The sequence below is a fragment of the Mesoplodon bidens genome (assembly GCF_964165515.1).
Source record: "Mesoplodon bidens genome assembly, chromosome: 3".
NCBI classification, from domain to species: Eukaryota; Metazoa; Chordata; class Mammalia; order Artiodactyla; family Ziphiidae; genus Mesoplodon; species Mesoplodon bidens.
The window spans coordinates 92,632,586-92,659,159 of record NC_138178.1 but is presented as its reverse complement, the minus strand read 5'-3'; the positions used below and the strand labels follow the sequence as shown (position 1 = coordinate 92,659,159).

At 37.3% G+C, this 26,574-nt stretch overlaps 1 protein-coding gene across 5 annotated transcripts in view; it reads right to left on the bottom strand.

Moving 5' to 3' along the window:
• The window catches only part of TTBK2 (tau tubulin kinase 2), a 155,277-nt gene that overhangs the window by 77,750 nt on the left and 50,953 nt on the right, over window positions 1-26,574 (bottom strand). The window contains exon 2 of one of the 5 annotated variants that reach the window (XM_081230186.1): window positions 8,340-8,442. The exons of 3 other annotated variants lie outside the window; for them this stretch is intronic. The gene's annotated coding sequence lies outside the window, so the exon portion shown is untranslated. Of the gene's footprint in view, window positions 1-8,339; window positions 8,443-8,471; window positions 8,774-26,574 lie in introns of those variants that run through there. One more of the 5 variants, XM_081230185.1, reaches the window with a different exon arrangement.

The window sequence follows — 26,574 nt, the reverse complement described above, 5'->3', positions numbered from 1 at the left end:
AAATTAAAGCACTGGGAGTGAGAATTAAGCTTTCAAGTTAAGCTTTAAGAGACAGAATAGACAGATTATGGAAGAGAAGAAAGTGAAGGAAGACTTTTAGCTTAAGCTAAGTGGACAAGGTAAACTGCATTAATATAAACCAAGACAAAAGTATGAGAGAGGATAATGATTTCTGGTTTGGGGATTTTGTACCGATTTATCTATAAGACATGCAAGTTGTGTTAGAAATTTAGGGGTAGAGTTTAACAGAGGTCAACTATATAAAGTAATAGATCTGTGTATTGTCAACGCAGCTGACTGCCCAAAGAAGATGGATAGTTTGAGAGAACCAGGTCAACGCCAGAACACCAACGCGTCAGGGAAGGAAAAAGGAAATAGTGAAGGAGATTGAGAAGGAAATCTATTCAGATGTTCTATTTCTTCATGAGTCAGTTTCAACAGTTTAGGTCTTTCTAGGAATTTGTCCATTTCATGTAAATTATTTAATTTTTTGTCATGTAGTCCATAGCATTCCCTTATCATAATCCATTTTATATTTCTGTAAGGTCAGCAGAAATGTCCCCTCTTCCATTCCTGATTTTAGTAATTTGTCTTTTTTTTCTTGGTCTGTCTAGCTAAAGGTCTGCCAATTTTGTTCATTTTTTTAAAGAACTAATTTTTTGTTTTGTGAATTTTTCCCCATTTTTTTCTGTTTTCTTTTATTAATTTCCACTGTAATCTTTATTATTTCCTTCCTTCTGCTTGCTTTAGGTTTAATTTGCCCTTCTTTTTCTAGTGTCATAAGGTGGTAGCTTAGGTTATTTACTGAAGATCTTTCTGGCCTCATAATGTAGGTGTCTACTGCTATAAACTTCCTTCTAAGTACTGCTTAAGCTGTACCCCATAACTTTTGGTACCTTGTGATGATTAAGTTTTAAATAAGGAATCTGTAGAAAATCACTTTAGAATCTTAGAAGGTAGGGTCATTAATGCCATATATGATGCAGGACAACCTATTATTTTTCTTTGAAGGAGACACAATACTGCTGTAAGGAAAAAAAGTTGGCTTTGAGTTAGATTTCAGCTCTGCCACTTAGTAATTATGGGACCTTGAGCAAGTCTCAGTTTCCTCAGCAGAGCTATTGAAAAAAATTAAATGAGATAATATATTTATAAATCATTTTCTTGATTAACTATTCAGTGTTCATTCCTCCATACTAACAGCACCCAAATTTCCCTTGGGGAACGATCTTCCTCAATTGTATATCCACTGTCTCAATGAGTCTGATTCACTCTCAGGCAAGGCTGGGCATTAATTGCTCTAAGCCAATCAGAATAATCTAGAAATTGAGATCACTTTGATGATGGAAAGAAAACTAGATATTCAAGACTTAAGATAATCAATGCATGATATTACTCTAACAAGTATAATTGTTTCAGGGATGTTCTAATCAGAGCAAAACTCAATACCTTCATATAATTATGAGAAGCGATGTTACACTTAAAGAGAAAGAATATAGCCCCCTTCCAGTTGCTATGGGCAATCGTCTCTCAACTGTGAAAGAAACCAACATGAAGATAAAGTTCACAATATGGAAAAGATAATCACAGGAAAAAAGAGCATCGAATGGACAGCCACATACAAAAGAATGAAAAGTAGACCCTATCTTATACCATATACAAAAATCAACTATCAAACATCAACAATCAACAATCCATCAAAATGGATTAAAGACTTGACTATAAGACCTGAAACCATAAAACTCATGGAAGAAAAGACAAGGGGTAAGTTCCTTGACATCAGCCTTGGCAATGATTTTTTTGGACTTGACAACAAGGGCAAAGATGACAAATGCAAAAATAAACAAGTCGGATTACACTAAATCAAAAAGTTTCTGCACAGCAAAGGAAACCATCAAAATATAACTAAAGCATATCCCACCTCTGAACCTTTCAGCTTGGTGTGTAGGAAAAGTGCATGTGCTCAGGACTGCTTGAGTTAAATATCAGCTTTTTCACTTGCTAGTTTGTTACTTAACCTCTAAAAGCCACATGAAGAGTAAGATAGCACTTACCTCAAAGAGTTACTGCACAAGTGAAATCAGCTAAAGTATGTCTAATCCTTAATATACTGCCTGGTACATAATAAATGCTCAATATATGCTCCCTATTACTATCATTAAAGTTTAGTGATTATGAGCACTAATTTTGGAAGTTGACAGATATAAGTTCAAATCTTGGCTCTACCGACCAGGCTCACCTAGCATGTACCTCTCTTTGGCACCATCCATTCTGTCAAATCTGACTGTACTTCAGTGGACCAGGCCAAACATGTCCCATAATGTCACTGCCCACACACTATTCATAGGATATCTCCCCCAAAAAACTGTTTTTATCATTTGCCTGCTCAAGAGACCATAAACAATAATGCCTGAAGAAATAAGATTAAAATGGTGAGCCTGGAATTCAAGGTTCATTCTACATTACTTATCAAACCTCATTTCCTTCAGTTTAACAAGAATTATACACTCTGAAGTCTGTTTCTTTTTTATTGTCCCTCACAAATGTTCTACCTTATTTTTTGCTCACATTTATTTCCCTCAACCTTGCCTCCTCAAATCAAATACAGCTCTTAAAATCTAAATATCCCTGTAGGAGGTAATATTAACAAATTAATACTCAGGATTAGATTTTCAGATATTTAGCAAGTTAGTCACCTAGCCAGGCACTGAAGGGGAAAAAATAAACAAGACAATTAAAACAAGAGTTCCCTAGAGACAAATAAGAGCAGCAGAGTCTGGTGCACAGATGGAACTAGAGAAAGAAGAGAAGTCAGCAAGGCAGCACTGATCACTAGGAATCATAGGTTGTTGACCACAAGAAAACACAGGATGGAAATATATCAACAAACCAATTTTAACTTTCTGCTTATATGTCTACTCTTAGAAATCTGCTAAAAGACAAAAGGAATCCTGAACATACAAACCAGATCTTTATCAACCACTCAAAATGTCACCACTAAGGCTTTTTCTTAAATCTTCTAGCTCTTGACTACTCTAACCCTACAGAGAATGCTTGTGGACTATCAGCAAGCTCCGTGCAAAAGAAAAATAATCAGTGATATCTCCACCCAAAAAAGACAGTAAGAAGTAGACTTAATTTAGACAGACAGATAATATCTTAAGATATTATAGGCAAAGTAGGACCTTGCTAGTTAAACACAGATTTTAACTGTGATATAAGAAAGGATTTCTATTCATCTAAGGCTTTTTTTTTTTCTTAAAGGAAGAGGTATGCTATATGCTTAACTAAACGCACATAACCTAAAGAATCTTTTTGTTCTTACAATTTCAGATGATCATCTACTACTCTTGCTTTCAATTCAAGAGCTTAAAACTATGGCAGGTAGTGGTTTGGTGGTCGACATCCCAGTGTTAAATATTAATAAGAGTAAAATGTCATGCAAAAGGCAAGTAATTTTACATAACTTGCTGCTAGAGGAAAGTAAATCAATCAAAATGGGCATCAGTTATTTTTCTTTTTAAATAAAAGAAGCCATTTAGTAATAAAGTGAAAACCTGAACTAAAAGTATCCCTAACCCACTAAATGGGGATGTTCTGGAATTCAAAGAACAAATTCCAGGTCAATTACAAATTAGCAAATAAGGGGATTCTGCAAAGCTGGACAATTAGACTACTAAAGATACAACAAAATTAGCTTCCTTATCCATCTATCATTTACTCCTCATATTTACCCACTCCTCACCAAAAACAAACAAACCATATCTACCCTAATAATAACTCATGAAATATCCACACCAACAGGAGATAGAAAAGTATAAGGCTAGGTCCCTTCCTCAAAGAATTTACAATCTTGTTAGAAGCAATAAATGTATTACAAGACCAATATAGGCAGTACAAGATCAAATTATAGCCTATAAAAATGAAGAATAAGCATTACAGAGAAAGCAAGAGATTAGATTAGAATACATCATAGAGCTTGGAGCTTGACTGAGTTAACTTGACAGTGATACCAAAAGAAGGAAGGGTGTCTTCTAAGCCAAGTCCCTAGGAAAAATAATTCAGCCAAGGAGTCTAAGGAATAAAGGCTCCTATCAGCATTCATAAGAATGCCCATCTAACAATCCTTTAGGTTCCAAGTAGCTCACCAGGAACTAAAGGCAGAAGAAAGTTTCCAAACTCTTCAGTCTAGATAACCATCACAGGGAATTTCATCATTTAAACAAGACTACCCTATCACAATGGCCAATTTAAAACTAGCAGGCTTTTATGATTAGAATGAAAAAAAAAGAACATGATTTCCTCACCCTATCTATTTTTAAGATGTACTAAACTATTACAAAAATGTATAAACAAATATATGTTTAAAAAAAGAGAGAAAAGATAAAGAATTAGGAGACCACTACAAGAGGCCCAATATCTGCATAACAGGTAGGTGTTCCAAAAGAGAAGATAGATAAAATAAACAGGTGGAAACCACCAACAAAATAATTCAAGAAAATTTCCCAAGAAAAACTTTCAGATTGCAAGTTTCAATAAAGGACACAGCCTGGCTTACTAAATGAAAATACACAAATGGCACAACACTGGAGAAAAAGAAAAAAACAAGTTGCCAAAGTAACAAGAATCACAATGGGAATTACCTTTCTCAACCACTACAGTGAGTCTGAAGACAAATTTCTGAAGTAAAATTATTTTCAATCCAGAATTCTATATCCAGCTAGTGTTTTTTAACATCAGGGTAGACATGCAAGAGAGGTCTCAAAAATATATCTCCCATGCACCCTTTACTCAGGAAGTTAGTAGAGGGGTGCTTCACTAAAATGAGAATAAACGAAAAAGAGAAAGGGATTCAACAAGGCATACAATATAAAAGAGAAGCAAGGGGAGTCCCCAGGAAGAAACTGCAGGGTGATCCAAGGACAATAGCTGTGAATGTAGAAAATAACCAGGCCTAACTGGAACAGACTAGGAGGTTCCTGAAGTGATTTCCCTAAGAAGAAGAAATTAAGAATTGTTGTGTTTATCAGTAATTCATTCTTTTTTATTACAGAATAGTATTCCATTGTATGGATACATAACAGTTGATTTAGCCATTCACTCTTTGAAGGACATATTTTTGGTAATTAAGAATAAAGCTGATATAAATACTTATGTATATGTTTCTACATGAATGTAAATTTTCATTTCTTTAGGTTAAATGCCTATGGGAGTGGGACTGCTGGGTCACAGAGTGAATCCATATTGAACATATGGTAAGTATATGTTCAATTGTTTTCCAGAGGAGCTGTATCAATTTGCATCCCCTCCAGCAAGGTATGAGGGTTCCAGTTGCTCTATGTCCTTGTCAGCACTTGGTATTGTCAAAAGTTTTATACTATTTTAATAGATGTGCAGCAGAAATTCACCGTGACTTTAATTTGCATTCCCTTAATGGCTAGTTAAGTTAAACACCTTTTGCTGAGCTGATTTTCCACTCTATATCCTCTCTGCCAAAGCCCATTAAAGATTTTTAATTAGATTGTTTTCTTACTGTTGAGTTTTCAGAGTTTTTACATATTCTGAATATAAGTCCTTTGCAGGTACAGGTATGTGATTTGCAAATATTTTCTCCCAGTCTATAATCTGTCTTTTCATTCTCTTAACAGTGTCTTTCACAAGCAAAGCTTTTAATTTGATTCAGTCCAATTCATCAGTTTCTTCTTTTATCAATCATGATTTTGGTATCATGTGAAAGGACTTCTTACTTACACCAGCTCACAAAGATGTTCTATGTTTGCTTCTAAAAGCTGTATAGCTTTATATTTCACATTTAAATGTGGTACATTTTATTTATTTATTTTTGAGATATAATAGCTGACATTTGTTTAGTGCTCAGGACATGTAACATCTCATTTAATCCTCATGGTGGTTCTGAGGTTGTTAAGACAATGTCAAATTCCAGTTCAAAATTCCAGTTCAGAAGCAATAATCAGGACAAATATTGTATTATTATCAGAGACAATTTCAAATGAAAATATAACTTTCAGAGATCAATATGCATCAAATAGTACTGAATCAAAATATAAAGTAAAAGTTATAAGTACAAGAAGAAATGAAAGGGCTTCCCTGGTGGCACAGTGGTTAAGAATCTGCCTGCCAATGCAGGGGACACAAGTTCAAGCCCTGGTCTGGGAAGATGATGTGCAGTACATTTTAAGTTTATTTTTGTATGATGTGTGTGGTTTAGGTCAAGGTTCACTATTTTTGTATTTGGATGTCCAATTGTTCCAACACCACTTATCAAAAGTGCTATTCTTTTTCCACTTTGCAACTTTGGCCATATTTCTGTGAGTCTATTTCTAGAATCTATTCTATTTAATTGATCTATATGTCTATCCCTTTGCCAATATCACAGTCTTGATTGTGGTAGCTTTGTACTAAGTTTTAAAATCATGTAGTTTGATTTTTCCAACATTTTTCTTTTTTTTATTTTTATTTATTTATTTATTTATTTTTAACATCTTTATTGGAGTATAATTGCTTTACAATGGTGTGTTAGTTTCTGCTTTATAACAAACTGAATCAGTTATACATATACATATGTTCTCATATCTCTTCCCTCTTGCGTCTCCCTCCCTCCCAGCCTCCCCCAATATTTTACTTTTTCAAAATTGTTTTGGTTATTTTAGGCCCTTTGCCTTTCTATACAAATTCTAAAACTGGTTTCTCTATAACTACAAACAGTGCTGCTGGGATTTTTGTTGTTATTGCTTTAAATCTATAAATCAACTTGAGGAGAATCAACATCTTAACTATAGTGAATCTTCCAATTCATGAATACATCTCTCCATTTATTTAAATTTTCTTATTTTTTTAAATCAGGGTTTTACAGTTTTCAGCATAGAGATCTCATACATATTTTGCTACATTTATACCTAATTCTTTCATTTTGGGAGAGCTACTATAAATGGATTTTTTAAAATTCAGTTTTCAATTGTTTATTGCTAGTATACAGAAATATGATTGCTTTTTGTGGGCTGACCTTGAACCACTTGCTAAACTCATTTATTGTAGGAATTTTTTTGTGGATTCCTTGGGATTTTCTACATATACAATCATGCCATCTGCAAATAGAGACAGTTTTATTTCTTCCTTTCCAATCAGTATGCCATTATTTCTTCAAATATTTTTGCCACACCACAACTGTTCTCTTCACATTCTGGGTCTCTGATGACACAAATGTTAGGTCTTATGATAGTCTCAAGGTTTCTGAAGCTGCTTATTTATTTATTTTTAACTTTTTTTTCTCTATTCTTCAAATTGGATTTTTATTTATTTTTAAGTTCACTGACTTATTCATCTGTTATATCCTCTCTGCTACCGAGCCCATCCAGTGAGTTTTCACTTCCATTATTGTATTTCTCTGTTCTAAAATTTCCATTTAGTTCTTCTTTATATTTTCTATTTCTTTGCTGAGACTTTCTATCTTCCCACTCATTCCTGGAATATGGTCATAATGGCTGATTTTAAAAGTCTTCTTGAGATAATTTTAACATCTGTGGTCCTGGCACTGGCATCTGTTTTCTGTCTTTTCCCATGTGAGTTCAGATTTCACTGGTTCTTTTTAAGCTGAGTAATTCAAGGTTGTATTCTGGACGTTTTGAATATTATCTTATGAGAATCTGAGTCTTATTTAAGTCCCACCAAGAATGCTGGTGTTTTTGTTTTAGCCAGTAATTGACCCAGTTGGGTTCACACTTCAAGTTCTGACCATCCTTCTGCAGGCTGCATTTCCAATTTCAGTTCAGTTTGCAAAGCCTTTGTAGTCATACTGAATGTGTTCCATAATCATTCCACGCAGTGTCCAGTTTGGGGCTTGGGGGTGGTCTATCCCATAATTCAGTCCTCAATGTTTTTGTATGTTGTTTAGGATCACACTCATGCACGCACAGCTTGGAAGTCAGCTCAGAAGTCCGTGAGCAACTTTAAGTGATCAGTTTCCCAAGCTCCTCATTCTCCTGCAATCTTTTGGTTTCCTGGGGCTTCCCTTTTTCAGCCTTCCAGCAGAAAGCTGGGGCTTCATTAACCCCATTCTGCCATGTACTTCCTGTAACTGTGCCCACATAAGGGCCAAGCAACAGAAGAGCAGAGGGAGAAGAAAAGCAATGGCATTTGGAAGGTTCCCTTCCCTCTCAGATTTAGGCTCCTGCCTGCCCCACTGACACCACTGCAGCTACTGCCCAGGATTGCTTGAGGCCTTGGGGGCAAGAGAATGCAGAAAAGGGGGAAAAAAAAGAAAAAAGAGAAGATGTGGGATTGCCACATTTTCTCTGAATATTAGGATACCCCTTTCCTACTCCTTGAGTCAGAACTAGAGGGCTTCTCGTGGTGCTTTTTCTGTCCATGTTAATAATGCTCACGTCCAAGTTTCAGGATACATTAAGTTCAGGCTGGGGCATACTGGAAGAAAAAAAAAATGGTAAACTCACCCCCGGTTCAGTAGTACTTTGAATTCTGGTCTTCTTCCCCAATCTGCCTCCTACTATTTATTTTTCAGAGTCCTCAAATAGCCACTCCAAGCATTCTGTCCAGGTCTTATAGCTGCATTCAGTGGGAGAGACAGGGTGAAGTGTGCTTACTCCATCTTATCTGGAACCAGAACCTGGACTACTGCTTTTCATAACAAATTTTGTAGAACTGATTGACTAAACTATTTGTTAAATTTGGTTATAAGAAATTAAAATTTAAAAATAAATAAATCCTGTAATAACCTTATTGAGGAAAAGGGAACAAGCAAGCTAATAGGATCACATTTTTTTAAGCACATATACTTTTGGAAATTAAACGCTTAGGAAAAAAGTGAAGTTCTTAATTGTACTTTGCTTTACTTCTTTAAATCTTATTCTGCCTGTGGATTTTTATAAATACTGAGACTAAGTACTTATCCAAAGTATGAGACAGAGGAAGCCAATTGTAGATGAGAAGCTATAAACTGTTTAAGAAATTGAAAAAAACTTCAGGATGACCAACACTCTGAGTGTAAGCCCAACAGTTTCAAGAAATGAGGCTAGAGAAGCAGGCAGGCATCAGTTCAAGGTTTTGTATGCCATGTTAATCTAAGGTGGGTGGATTTACCTGAGTAAAGGAAGGCCCTGAAGTGTTTTAGCAATGTTCGGGGGGTGACATGATCTGATTGGTATTTTTGAAGGATCACTCCACTGCAGAACATAAAAGTGCATAGAAAATGAGTCTTACTGTCTGAATCTAAAGGGTCACATCAAGTTGCAGGACAGTATGTACTAGTATGATTCCACACGTGGTTGGGGGTTATGGGTAGGGAGGGAGATTTTATACACACACATACACACAGGCACACACATGATATTATTATACACATCTTATATAATCACATGATTATATATCCAAATATATCCATAAATCATATGATTATATGACTTTATATCTGATTATGATTCTATATAATTATATATATATATGTATGTATATATGTGGATAAATAGATTAAAATATGTATTGAATGTTTCTGGAAAAAAACACAAGAAACCAGTAAGAGTGGTTAGAGAAGGAGAGTGAAGGGCTAAGAGAAAAAATCTTTTACTTTTCACATTATTCTTCTGTTTGATTTTTAAATACTTTTACCATGAACATTTACACTCTTAAAAAGGGTTGTAAAAAAAATGGAAGATCTTATGCATAAATTAGATATGAGACAGATAGAAGATATTAAAGCAGGATATGTATGAGCCTAGCGTTCAGTAACATTGTTTCTAGCATATAGTAAGCACTCAAACACTGTTACAGATCTTCCCACAAGTAAGATATTACCAACCATTTATAAAGTAATTTCACAACACAAAACAGCTTTCCAATTACATTACACTACACTATACTGCACTAATTTACCAGGTATTTTCAAGCATTCAGAAATTTGAGAAAAGATAAAGAGTAAGAATGGATTTTAAAGATATTTATTACTATCATTTAATTCTTTTATTGTAAAAGAAATGCTTGCATATTTGTCTCATTTTCTTAAGCACTGAAGGGTATAAAGGGAAACAGCAAAAGAGCCTTTCCTGCCCTGTTCCTTCTAATTCCAATAGCCAAATATAACCATTCCAAATGGCCTCTTGAGTTCTGTACAATTCCAGACTTTCTTTGCGCATATAAAGCACATATAAATATATATACTTATATACATTATATTCTCTTTCAAGGAAATAAACCTCTGTTCCTTAAAATAATCTAGACCTATTCTATTATGTTGGCCAAACACTTTGATCAGGTCTTTCCACATGAGCTTATGGAAAAACCCAAACAAAATTTCTGGCCAACCCGATATTTCTTTTTTTTTGCGGTACGCGAGCCTCTCACTGCTGTGGCTTCTCCCGTTGCAGAGCACAGGCTCCGGACCCGCAGGCTCAGCAGCCATGGCTCACGGGCGCAGCCGCTCCGCGGCATGTGGGATCTTCCCGGATCAGGGCACGAACCCGTGTCCCCTGCATCAGCAGGCAGACTCTCAACCACTGCGCCACCAGGGAAGCCCCAACCCAATATTCCTTACGTGTCATTTTTCTAAACCCAAATAGAGTAATGAATAGACAAATCACTAAACTGGCAGATAAAGTTAAATCTTCCAAGTCAGGAAATGCTAAAATGGACATACTAACAGATAAAGTTCTCAATGATCGCCTAACACCCTTTGATAGAAAAGACAAACCTTAATCAGGGCAAGCAAAAGTTACTTTAAGGGGAAAAAATGCACAGGCTGAAATGAACAAAAGGAAAGATGATAGGTTTTTAAAACGTTAAAATATATAATGAGGGGTAAGGGTTTATCCCAAACCTTTAGGTCCCGGAGTCTGACTATTATGCTCTTCCATAAAAGGAGTCATCAGAGATCTTCTAACACACCCTTTGATTAAACAGAGACTTAACGAGGGCAAGCAAATTTGGAATAACTTTCATAGACATTCCATACTGAACAGACCAGAGGTCTAATCCAGAATTTACATATTTCTTATATTCTTATGACTAAGGTAAGAAAGTCGTCACATATTACAGCAGTAGCTGGAGATGTCAAGCAGGGAAGGCAGAAGAGGTGCAGTTGATCTTCTGTAATAGTTATCCTTCATCTCAACTTTCAGCTTGTGCTCTGCAGTTTCTAAGGCAAAAATAAAATCCAGGACCAATATTTCAGGGTTTAAAAAAAAAGTCTCCATAAGTCAGAATAAAAATCACAATCTCTTTATGGGCTGTTAGGAAAAAGGTAGTTTTTCCCTGCATTTATATGGGGCAAGAAAAATTAATTCCTAACTATTTTAACTGAGAATAATAAAATTATTTGGTTATCAAACAGTGGCATTTACTCTCTTATTTCTTAATATTAATAGGATCTTCACTTGCTTTTAGAGGATGTAGAGGAGAAAAACTTTTAAATAATTCAACAAGCTTTTAATTAATTACTTTTTCACCCAAGGTAATGAATAAAGAGAAAAACCTCAGTTTTACTCAAGTTGGTGCTTTGAAAGAACACAAGAGATAAGATGATGTTGCTCATTTATAGCATGAAGTAAAGAGCTAAAATGGGACAGAAAGGCTGGGCAAGGTTCTAGTCACTCATTGATTTAAGTAGTGATTTTTAAGTATAAAAAACTTCATTAGATTGAACACATTATGGAGGGAAGACACATAAGAATTAGTGAGAAACCTGATCTACAGAATATTTTTAAAGAAAAACTATTTTTAAGCTTAGATATATATTTATATTTCAATTGGAAGCAAGTAAACAAAATATAAACTTTTAAAGATCCTAGGAAGACTTCCTTTGATGAAAAGATATAAGGATAAATTTTAGTCATAATATTCTGAATTCCCAAAATATTACACTACCTATATGCAAAGGTTAAAAAAACTTCCAAACCAAACAGAAATCATTTTCTGGAACACCCAAGTGACTGGTTTTTGTAACAATGAAGAATTGAACATCTATATAATTCGGTTTTGAGAATCTAAGCCATAGTCATCAAAAGGTGAATTTATCAACTAGTATTTATAACACTCTTTAACAAATTATTCCAGAATCTTAACAATTCTTTTTCTTACCAAAAAACTAAATTTTATTAACAAAATAACAAAACAGAAGAGTTAATGTTATCCTATTCTCCACATCTCCATTTACAAATGTATCAGCAAACACAAAGCCACCGTCTGCTATCATTTTGCCACTAAGCATAATATGTCAAGTTTAAAAGTACATAATTCCAGGGCTTCCCTGGTGGTGCAGTGATTAAGAATCCCCCTGCCAAAGCATGGGACATGGGTTCGAGCCCTGGTCTGGGCAGATCCCACATGCCACGGAGCAACTAAGCACATACACCACAACTACTGAGCCTGTGTGCTAGAACCCACGAGCCACAACTACTAAAGCCTGAGCACCTAGAGCCTGTGCTCTGCCACAAGAGAAGCCACCACAAGGAGAAGCCTGTGCACCAAAATGAAGAGTAGCCCCCACTCACTGCAACTAGAGAAAGTCCACACGTAGCAACGAAGACCCAATGCAGCCAAAAATAAAATAAACAAATTTAAAAAATTAAAGTACATAATTCCTGCCCTTTTAGAGCCTGAATTTAAAGAGAACACAAATATGTTTTTAAAAATAAACAATGTAAACAAATTGAAAAGCGCACATAGAAAAAACCAGGCAAAATCTAGTATTTATGAAAACCTATTGAGAGAAATGTGTTGGTCTAATAGCGATTAGTGTCCTAGTCCCCACACCGTGATCTCAATTGTTTCCCAATACAAGGAAGTAGGGATCTTGGAGAAAAAGGGTTCCTGATTCCAACTCTGCTGAAGGGAAAGTTCAAGGAAAGCCTGAAACATGCACTGTGCCAGAAAGCTAGAATAATGTCAAAGAACACTGAAGTTACATCAGAAGGACAAACAGCCAATATAAAAGGGCTTCCACTAGTGAAAAAAAGTGAAAATTTTAGTCTGAGAAGAATAATGACTGCAGTGGGTTAAAATAAAATATATAAAAATCCATGATCTCATAGTGATACTCAAAACGAAAAACAGACCAGAGGGCAGACAGCAGAAGCAAGAAGAACTACAATCATGCAGCCTGTGGAACAAAAACCACATTCACAGAAAGACAGACAAGATGAAAAGGCAGAGGGCTATGTACCAGATGAAGGAACAAGATAAAACCCCAGAAAAACAACTAAATGAAACAGAGATAGGCAATCTTTCAGAAAGAATTCAGAATAATGATAGTGAAGATGATCCAGGACCTCGGAAAAAGAATGGAGGCAAAGATCCAGAAGATGCAAGAAATGTTTAACAAAGACCTGGAAGAAATAAAGAACAAACAAACAGAGATGAACAATACAATAACTGAAATGAAAAATACACTAGAAGGAATCAATAGCAGAATAACTGAGGCAAAAGAAAGGATAAGTGACCTGGAACACAGAATGGTGGAATTCACTGCTGCAGAACAGAATAAAGAAAAAAGAATGAAAAGAAATGAAGACAGCCTAAGAAACCACTGGGACAACATTAAACACAACAACATTCATATTATAGAAGTCCCAGAAGTAGAAGAGAGAGAGAGAGGACCAGAGAAAATATTTGAAGAGATTATAGTCGAAAACTTCCCTAACATGGGAAAGGAAAGAGTCACCCAAGTCCAGGAAGCGCAGAGAGTCCCATACAGGATAAACCCAAGAAGAAACACGCCGAGACACAAGTAATTACACTGGCAAAAATTAAAGACAAAGAAAAATTATTGAAAGCACCAAGGGAAAAAAGACAAATAACATACAAGGGAACTCCCATAAGGTTAACAGCTGATTTCTCAGCAGAAACTCTACAAGCCAGAAAGGAGTGGCATGATATACTTAAAGTGATGAAAGGGAAGAACCTACAACCAAGATTACTCTACCCAGCAAGGATCTCATTCACATTCGATGGAGAAATCAAAAGCTTTACAGACAAGCAAAAGCTAAGAGAAGTCAGCACCACCAAACCAGCTCTACAACAAATGCTAAAGGAAATTCTCTAAGTGGGAAACACAACAGAAGAAAAAGACTTACAAAAACAAACCCAAAACAATTAAGAAAATGGTCATAGGAACATACATATCGATAATTACCTTAAACGTGAATGGATTAAATGCTGCAACCAAAAGACACAGGCTTGCTGAATGGATACAAAAGAAGACCCATATATATGCTGTCTACAAGAGACCCACTTCAGACCTAGGGACACATACAGACTGAAAGTGGGGGGATGGAAAAAGATGTTCCATGCAAATGGAAATCAAAAGAAAGCTGGAGTAGCAAAACTCATATCAGATAAAATAGACTTCAAAATAAAGAATGTTACAAGAGACAAGGAAGGACACTCCATAATGATCAAGGGATCAATCTAAGAAGAAGATATAACAATTATAAATATATATGCACCCAACATAGGAGCACCTCAATACATAAGGCAACTGCTAACAGCTCTAAAAGAGGAAAACAAAAGAAACACAATAATAGTGGGGGACTTTAACACCTCACTTACACCAATAGATGGATCATCCAAACAGAAAATTAATAAGGAAACACAAGCTTTAAATGACAAAATAGACCAGACTTAATTGATAAATTAAATAGATTTAATTGATATTTATAGGACATTCCATCCAAAAACAGCAGATTATACTTTCTTCTCAAGAGCACATGGAACATTCTCCAGGATAGATCATACCTTGGGTCACAAATCAAGCCTCAGTAAATTTAAGAAAATTGAAATCATATCAAGCACCTTTTCTGACCACAATGCTATGAGATTAGAAATCAATTACAGGGGAAAAAACATAAAAAACACAAACACATTGAGGCTAAACAATACGTTACTAAATAACCAAGAGAGCACTGAAGAAATCAAAAAGGAAATCAAAAAATACCTAGAGACAAATGACAATGAAAACACGAAGATCCAAAACCTATGGGATGCAGCAAAAGCAGTTCTAAGAGGGAAGTTTATACCTATACAAGCCTACCTCAAGAAACAAGAAACATCTCAAAAAACAATCTAATGTTACACCTAAAGGAACTATAGAAAGAAGAACAAACAAAACCCCAAGTTACCAGAAGGAAAGAAATCATAAAGATCAGAGCAGAAATAAATGAAGTAGAAACAAAGAAAACAATAGCAAAGATCAATAAAACTAAAAGCTGGTTCTTTGAGAAGATAAGCAAAATTGAGAAACCATTAGCCAGACTCATCAAGAAAAAGAGGGAGAGGACTCAAATCAATAAAATTAGAAATGAAAAAGGAGAAGGTGCAACAGACACCACAGAAATACAAAGCATCCTAAGAGACTACTACAAGCAACTCTGTGACAATAAAATGGACAACCTGGAAGAAATGGACAAATTCTTAGAAAGGTATAACCTTCCAAGACTGAACCAGGAAGAAACAGAAAATATGAACAGACCAATCACAAGTTATGAAATTGAAACTGTGATTAAAAATCTTCCAACAGGGTTTCCCTGGTGGAGCAGTGGTAGAGAGTCCGCCTGCCGATGCAGGGGACACGGGTTTGTGCCCCAGTCCGGGAAGATCCCACATGCCGCGGAGCAGCGGGGCCCGTGAGCCACAGCCGCTGAGCCTGCACGTCCGGAGCCTGTGCTCCGCAAAGGGAGAGGCCACAACAGTGAGAGGCCCGTGTATCGAAAAAAAAAAAAAAATCTTCCAACAAACAAAAATCCAGGACCAGATGGCTTCACAGGTGAATTCTAATAAACATTTAGAGAAGAGCTAACACCCATCCTTCTCAAACTCTTCCAAAAAATTGCAGAGGAAGTAAAACCCCCAAACTCATTCTATGAGGCCACCATCACCCTGATACCAAAAGATAGCAGACAAACATACTACAAAAAAAAAAATTACAGACCAATATCACTGATGAATATAGATGCAAAAATCCTCAACAAAATACTAGCAAACAGAATCCAACAACACATTAAAAGGATCATACACCATGATCAAGTGGGTTTTATCCCAGGGATGCAAGGATTGTTCAATATATGGAAATCAATCAATGTACTACACCATATTAACAAACTGAAGAAGAAAAACCATATGATCATCTCAATAGATGCAGAAAAAGCTTTTGACAAAATTCAACACCCATTTATGATAAAAAATCTCCAGAAAGTGGGCATAAAGGGAACCTACCTCAACATAATAAAGGCCATATATGACAAACCCACAGCAAACATCATTCTCAATGGTGAAAAACTGAAAGCATTTCCTCTAAGATCAGGAATGAGACAAGGATGTCCACTCTCACCACTATTATTTAACATAGTTTTGGAAGTGCTAGCCACAGCAATCAGAGAAGAAAAAGAAATAAAAGGAATACAAATTGGAAAAGAAGAAGTAAAACTGGCACTGTTTGCAGATGACATGATACTACACATAAAGAATCCTACAGATGCCATCAGAAAACTACTAAAGCTAATCAAAGAATTTGGTAAAGTTGGAGGATACAAAATTAATGAACAGAAATCTCTTGCATTCCTATACACTAATGATGAAAAATCTGAAAGAGAAATTAAGGAAACACTCCCATTTACCATTGCAAGAAAAAGAATAAAATACCTAGGAATAAACTTACGTAGGGAGACAAAAGACCTGTATGAAGAAAACTATAAGACACTGATGAAAGAAATTAAAGATGATACCAACAGGTGGAGTGACATACCATGTTCTTTGATTGGAACAATCAATATTGTGAAAATGACTATATTACCCAAAGCAATCTACAGATTCAATACAATCCCGATCAAATTACCAATGGCATTTTTTACAGAACTAGAACAAAAAACCTTAAAATTTGTATGGAGACACAAAAGACCCTGAATAACCAAAGCATTCTTGAGGGAAAAATACGGAGCTGGAGGAATCAGACTCCCTGACTTCAGACTATACTACAAAGCTACAGTAATCAAGACAATATGGTACTGGCACAAAAACAGAAATATTGATCAATGGAACAGGAGAGAAAGCCCAGAGATAAACCCACGCACCTATGGTCAACTAACCTATGACAAAGGACACAAGGATATACAATGGAGAAAAGACAGTCTCTTCAATAAGTGGTGCTGTGAAAACGAGACAGCTACATGTAAAAGAATGAAATTACAACACTCCCTAATACCATACACAAAAATAAACTCAAAATGGATTAGAGACCTAAATGTAAGACCGGGCACTATAAAATTCTTAGAGGAAAACATAGGAAGAACACTCTTTGCCATAAGCCACAGCAAGATATTTTTTGATCCATCTCCCAGAGTAATGGAAATATAAACAAAAATAAATAGGACCTCATGAAACTTCAAGGCTTTTGCACAGCAAAGGAAACCATAAACAAGACGAAAAGACAACCCTCAGAATGGGAGAAAATATTTGCAAACGAATCAACAAACAAAATATATAAACAGCATATGCAGCTCCATATTAAAAAAACAAACAACCCAATCCAAAAATGGGGAGAACACCTAAATAGACATTTCTCCAAAGAACACGTACAGATGGCCAAGAAGCACATGAAAAGCTGCTCAACATCACTAATGGTTAGATAAATGCAAATCAAAACTACAATGAGGTATCACCTTACACCGGTTAGAATGGGTATCATCAGAAAATCTACAAACAACAAATGCTGGAGAGGGTGTGGAGAAAAGGGAACCCTCTTGCACTGTTGGTGGGAATGTAAATTGATACAGCCACTATGGAGAACAGCATGGACGTTCCTTAAAAACCTAAAAATAGAATTACCATATGACCCAGCAATCCCACTACTGGGCATATCCCAGAGAAAACCATAATTCAAAAAGCACATGCGGGGACTTCCCTGGTGGTGCAGTGCTTAAGAATCCACCTGCCAATGCAGGGGACAAGGGTTCGCGCCCTGGTCTGGGAAGATCCCACGTGCCGCAGAGCAACTAAGCCCATGCACCACAACTACGGAGCCTGCGCTCTAGAGCCCGTGAGCCACAATTTCTCAGCCCGCGTGCCACAACTATTGAAGCCCACCTGCGTAGAGCCCATGCTCTGCAACAAGAGAAGCCACCTCAGTGAGAAGCTTGCGCAGCGCAACGAAGAGTAGCCCCTACTTGCCACAATTAGAGAAAGCCCGCACGCAGCAATGAAGACCCAACGCAGCCAAAAATAAATAAATAAATAAATTTATTTTTTTTAAAAGCCTCTAGGTCTAACTACAAGTTCACAGGAAATGTGGAGGATAGAGGAACACGTTAAACAACACTACAAGGATGTGATCAATGAAATCCAGAATGTGGACTATTCTATCAAACTAAGAACTTCATTTCTCAACAAATAAATGGCAAGGCCAAAATTAAAAAAAAAAAAAAGTAGGGAAGGGGGAACTCTTACATATTAAGAGAGACTTAAGAGAGATGTCAACCAAATGCAATGTCCCTACCATGTGACATGAACCTTGATTTGAACAACTCAATGGTAAAAGGATATTTTTGAGATAGCGGGCGAAATTAAATACTGGCTGCTAGATTTTATATGGTACTGAGAAATAACTTAATTTCCTTAGGTGTTTTAGACTATAGTGTTTATGTTATTAATAAAGGAGTCCCCTAATGTAAATTATGGACTTTAGTTAATAATAATGTATCAATACTGGTTCACCAATTGTAACAAATGTACTACACTAATGCAAGATGTTATTAATAGAGGAAATTGTAGATGGGGACTCTGCATTTTCTGCTCATTTTTTCTGTAAACCTAAACCAGTTCCAAAAAGTAAAGTCTATTAATTAAAAAAAAGAAACACTGGAACATGGGCTTCCTCTCCAATGAGATTCTCCAATACATTCTTAAAACTGGTTACCTGAAGAGTTTCCATAGTGTTATTATTTCACTTTCTCAATAATGCAGATTTCCCCAAATTTTCGTAATGTTTAACGTAAGCTACTTCTCATATCATTTTTTTTTCTTGGTAGGGAATAAGTGACTAAGACTTTCTATGTTCCAATAGATAAAATTTAATGGATTCACAAAATCATCAATCATCAACAAAGCTCTTACAGGCAAAGTAATGTCTGTCCATTTTTGATATATTTCCAAACACCCGTGCCCCAACCTCAACCCAACAGATTTCCTACTGGCCTGTAATTCATAACTCTGAAATAAAGAATATTTTCATTAAAAAATATAAAGGGAGACCTTATCTATTAGATAAAGACCCATACTGAAGTATTTACAGATGATATGATGCCTAGGATGTCTTCTGAAATACTTCAGCGAGTTGGGAAAAAATGTAGGACATAGATGCAACAAGCCTGGCCAAACACTGATACTTACCGAAGCTGAGTAACGGGTACATGAATGTTCATTATACAATTCTATTTTTGTGTATATTTATTTAAGATTTTTCATAATAAAAAATTAGGGGAAAAAAACAAATTTAAGATTTTCCTGTCTCACTGCAGGATTCTAGACATGTATAAAATTTTGTCAAGATTGGAAAGGAAATCTATCTTTTTAAAAAGTATTGATGGTAGGTACTGCAGAATTACTAGCGATCAGATTTGGAATCACAGGACAAAAGGGTTTTTCTTCCCTCTTATACCAGCACTGCAAAGAAAACTTATTTATTAAAATGAAAAAAAAAAGAGTGCTGCAGTGAGATAGAGTTCAAGAGACCATAAAAATGGAGAAGTAAAGATAGGTAGAATGTCACTATAAAATATTTATTAAGATGGGAGAGAAGAGAGAAAAAAGAATCTAACAGAGTAAGGAGGCAGTAACACTTTGCACAGTGTCAAAGCAAATAAATTTAAAACAAAGGTTTGAAGATAGTATAGTCATAAATTGAGCAAAGAAACACAAATAAATGGTTTTATGGAGATGTAGCTCTGAACAATGATGTTAATAAAAGGAAAAGCTTAATAAGTTTTACAGTTCCATTTAATAAGGAAACTTCAGAGAATAACTGAGTATAGAAGTACTACCAGACGCGGAGATCACCTTCCTCCCCACGGATACACCAGAAATACAGCTACACGTGGAACAACCCCTACAGAACACCTACTGAATGCTGGCAGAAGACCCCAGACCTCCCAAAAGGCAAGAAACTCCCCACATACCTGGGTAGGGCAAAGTGGAGAGATTCCCGCACAGAGGATCGGTGCCGAGCGGCACTCACCCGCCCGAGAGGCTTGTCTGCTCGCCCGCCAGGGCGGGCGGCGCTGGAAGCTGAGGCTCGGGCTTCGGTCAGAGCGCAGGGAAAGGACTGGGGCTGGCGGCGAGAACTCAGCCTGAAGGGGGCTAATGTGCCACAGCTAGCCGGCAGGGAGTCCGGGAAAACTCTGGAGCTGCCGAAGAGGCAAGAGACTTTTTCTTCCCTCTTGGTTTCCTGGTGCGCGAGGAGAGGGGATTAAGAGCGCTGCTTAAAGGGGCTCCACAGACGGGCGCGAGTCACGACTGAAAGCGCGGAGCCCAGTGACGGGCGTGGGACGCTGGGGCTGCTGCTGCCGCCGCCAAGAAGCCTGTGTGCGAGCGCAGGTCACTGTCCACACCGCCCTTCCGGGAGCCTGTGCAGCCCGCCACTGCCGGGGTCCCGGGATCCAGGGGCGGCTTCCCTGGGAGAACGCACGGCGCGCCTCGGGCTGGTGCAACGTCACGCCGACCTCTGCCGCTGCAGGCTCGCCCCGCACTCCGTGCCCCTCCCTCCCGCCCGGCCTGAGTGAGCCAGAGTCCCCGAAGAGGCTGCTCCTTTAACCCTGTCCTGTCTGAGCGAAGAACAGACGCCCTCCAGCGACCTACACGCAGAGGCGGGGCCAAATCCAAAGCTGAGACCCAGGAGCTGTGAGAACAAAGAAGAGAAAGGGAAACCTCTCCCAGCAGCCTCAGAAGCAGCGGATTAAAGCTCCACAATCAACTTGATGTACCCTGCATCTGTGGAATACATGAATAGACAACACATCATCCCAAATTGAGGAGCCAGGAGTCAGTGCTGTGCCTCTGAGGTGGGAGAGCCAACTTCAGGACACTGGTCCACAAGAGACCTCCCAGCTCCACATAATATCAAACGGCGAAAATCTTCCAGAGATCTCCATCTCAACACCAGCACCCAGCTTCACTCAACGACCAGCAAGCTACAGTGCTGGACACCCTATGCCAAACAACTAGCAAGACAGAAACACAACGCCACCCATTAGCAGAGAGGTGGCCTAAAATCATAAAAAGTCCGCAGACACCCCAAAACACACCACCAGACGTGGACCTGCCCACCAGAAAGACAAGATCCAGCCTCATTCACCAGAACACAGGCACAAGTCCCTTCCACCAGGAAGCCTACACAACCCACTAAACCAACCTTAGCCACTGGGGACAGACACCAAAAACAACGGGAACTACGAACCTGCAGCCTGCAAAAAGGAGACCCCAAACACAGTAACATAAGAAAAATGAGAAGACAGAAAAACACACAGCAGGAGAAGGAACAAGATAAAAACCCACCAGACCTAACAAATGAAGACGTAATAGGCAGTCTACCTGAAAAAGAATTCAGAATAATGATGGTAAAGATGATCCAAGATTCTATTTCCCAGATCCAAAATCTTGGAAATAGAATAGACAAAATGCAAGAAACAGTTAACAAGGACCTAGAAGAACTAAAGATGAATCAAGCATCGATTAAAAACACAATACATGAAATAAAAAATACTCTGGATGGGATCAATAGCAGAATAACTGAGGCAGAAGAACGGATAAGTGAGGTGGAAGATAAAATAGTGGAAATAACTGCTGCAGAGCAAAATAAAGAAAAAAGAATGAAAAGAACAGAGGACAGTCTCAGAGACCTCTGGGACAACATTAAACGCACCAACATTCGAATTATAGGGGTTCCAGAAGAAGAAGAGAAAAAGAAAGGGACTGAGAAAATATTTGAAGAGATTATAGTTGAAAACTTCCCTAATATGGGAAAGGAAATAGTTAATCAAGTCCAGGAAGCACAGAGAGTCCCATACAGAATAAATCCAAGGAGAAATACGCCAAGACACATATTAATCAAACTGTCAAAAATTAAACACAAAGAAATCATATTAAAAGCAGCAAGGCAAAAACAACAAATAACACACAAGGGAATCCCCATCAGGATAACAGCTGATCTATCAGCAGAAACTCTACAAGCCAGAAGGGAGTGGCAGGACATAATTAAAGTGATGAAGGAGAAAAACCTGCAACCAAGATTACTCTACCCAGCAAGGATCTCATTCAGATTTGATGGAGAAATTAAAACCTTTACAGACAAGCAAAAGCTGAGAGAGTTCAGCACCACCAAACCAGCTTTACAACAAATGCTAAAGGAACTTCTCTAGGCAAGAAACACAACAGAAGGAAAAGACCTACAATAACGAACCCAAAACAATTAAGAAAATGGGAATAGGAACATACATATCGATAATTACCTTAAATGTAAATGGACTAAATGCTCCCACCAAAAGACACAGATTGGCTGAATGGATACAAAAACAAGACCCATATATATGCTGTCTACAAGAGACCCACTTCAGACCTAGAGACACATACAGACTGAAAGTGAGGGGATGGAAAAAGATATTCCATGCAAATGGAAATCAAAAGAAAGCTGGAGTAGCAATTCTCATATCAGACAAAATAGACTTTAAAATAAAGACTACTAGAAGAGACAAAGAAGGACACTACATAATGATCAAGGGATCGATCCAAGAAGAAGATATAACAATTGTAAATATTTATGCACCCAACATAGGAGCACCTCAATACATAAGGCAAATACTAACAGCCATAAAAGGAGAAATCGACAGTAACACAATCATAGTAGGGGACTTTAACACCCCACTTTCACCCATGGACAGATCTTCCAAAATGAAAATAAATAAGGAAACACAAGCTTTAAATGATACATTAAACAAGATGGACTTAATTGATATTTATAGGACATTCCATCCAAAAACAACAGAATACACATTTTTCTCAAGTGCTCATGGAACATTCTCCAGGATAGATCATATCTTGGGTCACAAATCAAGCCTTGGTAAATTTAAGAAAATTGAAATTGTATCAAGTGTCTTTTCTGACCACAATGCTATGAGACTAGATATCAATTACAGGAAAAGAGCTGTAAAAAATACAAACACATGGAGGCTAAACAATACACTACTTAATAACGAAGTGATCACTGAAGAAATCAAAGAGGAAATTAAAAAATACCTAGAAACAAATGACAATGGAGACACGACGACCCAAAACCTATGGGATGCAGCAAAAGCAGTTCTAAGAGGGAAGTTTATAGCAATACAATCCCACCTTAAGAAACAGGAAACATCTCGAATAAACAACCTAACCTTGCACCTAAAGCAATTAGAGAAAGAAGAACAAAAACACCCCAAAGTTAGCAGAAGGAAAGAAATCATAAAAATCAGATCAGAAATAAATGAAAAAGAAATGAAGGAAACGATAGCAAAGATCAATAAAACTAAAAGCTGGTTCTTTGAGAAGATAAACAAAATTGATAAACCATTAGCCAGACTCATCAAGAAAAGAAGGGAGAAGACTCAAATCAATAGAATTAGAAATGAAAAAGGAGAAGTAACAACTGACACTGCAGAAATACAAAAGATCATGAGAGATTACTACAAGCAACTCTATGCCCATAAAATGGACAACCTGGAAGAGATGGACAAATTCTTAGAAATGCACAACCTGCCAAGACTGACTCAGGAAGAAATAGAAAATATGAATAGACCAATCACAAGCACTGAAATTGAAACTGTGATTAAAAATCTTCCATCAAACAAAAGTCCAGGACCAGAGGGCTTCACAGGCGAATTCTATCAAACATTTAGAGAAGAGCTAACACCCATCCTTCTCAAACTCTTCCAAACAATATCAGAGGAAGGAACACTCCCAAACTCATTCTACGAGGCCACCATCACCTTGATACCAAAACCAGGCAAGGATGTCACAAAGAAAGAAAACTACAGGCCAATATCACTGATGAACATAGATGCAAAAATCCTCAACAAAATACTAGCAAACAGAATCCAACAGCACATTAAAAGGATCATACACCATGATCAAGTGGGGTTTATTCCAGGAATGCAAGGATTCTTCAATATACGCAAATCAATCAATGTGATACACCATATTAACAAGTTGAAGGAGAAAAACCATATGATCATCTCAATAGATGCAGAGAAAGCTTTCGACAAAATTCAACACCCATTTATGATAAAAACCCTGCAGAAAGTAGGCATAGAGGGAACTTTCCTCAACATCATAAAGGCCATATATGACAAACCCACAGCCAACATTGTCCTCAATGGTGAAAAACTGAAACCATTTCCACTAAGATCAGGAACAAGACAAGGCTGCCCACTCTCACCACTCTTATTCAACATAGTTTTGGAAGTTTTAGCCACAGCAATCAGAGAAGAAAAGGAAATAAAAGGAATCCAAATTGGAAAAGAAGAAGTAAAGCTGTCACTGTTTGCAGATGACATGATACTATACATAGAGAATCCTAAAGATGCTACCGAAAAACTACTAGAACTAATCAATGAATTTGGTAAAGTAGCAGGATACAAAATTAATGTACAGAAATCTCTGGCATTCCTGTACACTAATGATGAAAAATCTGAAAATGAAATCAAGAAAACACTCCCATTTACCACTGCAACAAAAAGAATAAAATATCTAGGAATAAACCTACCTAAGGAGACCAAAGACCTGTATGCAGAAAATTATAAGACACTGATGAAAGAAATTAAAGATGATACAAACAGATGGAGAGATATACCATGCTCCTGGATTGGAAGAATCAATATTGTGAAAATGACTCTACTACCCAAAGCAATCTACAGATTCAATGCAATCCCTATCAAACTACCACTGGCATTTTTCACAGAACTAGAACAAAAAATTTCAAAATTTGTTTGGAAAAACAAAAGACCCCGAATAGCCAAAGCGATCTTGAGAACGAAAAACGGAGCTGGAGGAATCAGGCTCCCTGACTTCAGACTATACTACAAAGCTACAGTAATCAAGACAGTGTGGTACTGGCATAAAAACAGAAAGATAGATCAGTGGATCAGGATAGAAAGCCCAGAGATAAACCCACGCACATATGGCCAACTTATCTTTGATAAAGGAGGCAGGAATGTACAGTGGAGAAAGGACAGCCTCTTCAATAAGTGGTGCTGGGAAAACTGGACAGGGACATGTAAAAGTTTGAGATTAGATCATTCCCTAACACCATACACAAAAATAAGCTCAAAATGGATTAAAGACTTAAATGTAAGGCCAGAAACTATCAAACTCTTAGAGGGAAACATAGGTAGAACACTCTATGACATAAATCACAGCAAGATCCTTTTGGACCCACCTCCTAGAGAAATGGAAATAAAAACAAAGATAAACAAATGGGACCTAATGAAACTTCAAAGCTTTTGCACAGCAAAGGAAACCATAAAGAAGACCAAAAGACAACCCTCAGAATGGGAGAAAATATTTGCAAATGAAGCAACTGACAAAGGATTAATCTCCAACATTTATAAGCAGCTCATGCAGCTCAACAGCAAAAAAACAAACAACCCAATCCAAAAATGGGCAGAAGACTTAAATAGGCATTTCTCCAAAGAAGATATACAGACTGCCAACAAACACATGAAAGAATGCTCAACATCATTAATCATTAAAGAAATGCAAATCAAAACTACAATGAGATATCATCTCACACCAGTCAGAATGGCCATCATCAAGAAATCTAGAAACAATAAATGCTGGAGAGGGTGTGGAAAAAAGGGAACACTCTTGCACTGCTGGTGGGAATGTGAATTGGTACAGCCACTATGGAGAACAGTATGGAGGTTCCTTAAAAAACTAAAAATAGAACTACCATATGACCCAGCAATCCCACTACTAGGCATATACCCTGAGAAAACCATAATTCCAAAAGAGACATGTACCAAAATGTTCATTGCAGCTCTATTCACAATAGCCCGGAGCTGGAAACAACCTAAGTGTCCATCATCGGATGAATGGATAAAGAAGATGTGGCACATATATACAATGGAATATTACTCAGCCATAAAAAGAAACGAAACTGAGCTATTTGTAATGAGGTGGATAGACCTAGAGTCTGTCATACAGAGTGAAGTAAGTCAGAAAGAGAAAGACAAATACCGTATGCTAACACATATATACGGAATTTAAAAAAAAAAAAAAAGTCATTAAGGACCTAGGAGCAAAACGGGAATAAAGACACAGACCTACTTGAGAATGGACTTGAGGATATGGGGAGGGGGAAGGGTAAGCTGTGACAAAGCGAAAGAGAGGCATGGACATATATACACTACCAAACGTAAGGTAGATAGATAGTGGGAAGCAGCCACAGAGCACAGGGAGATCAGCTCGGTGCTTTGTGACCGCCTGGAGGGGTGGGATGGGGAGGGAGGGAGGGAGGGAGATGCATGAGGGAAGGGA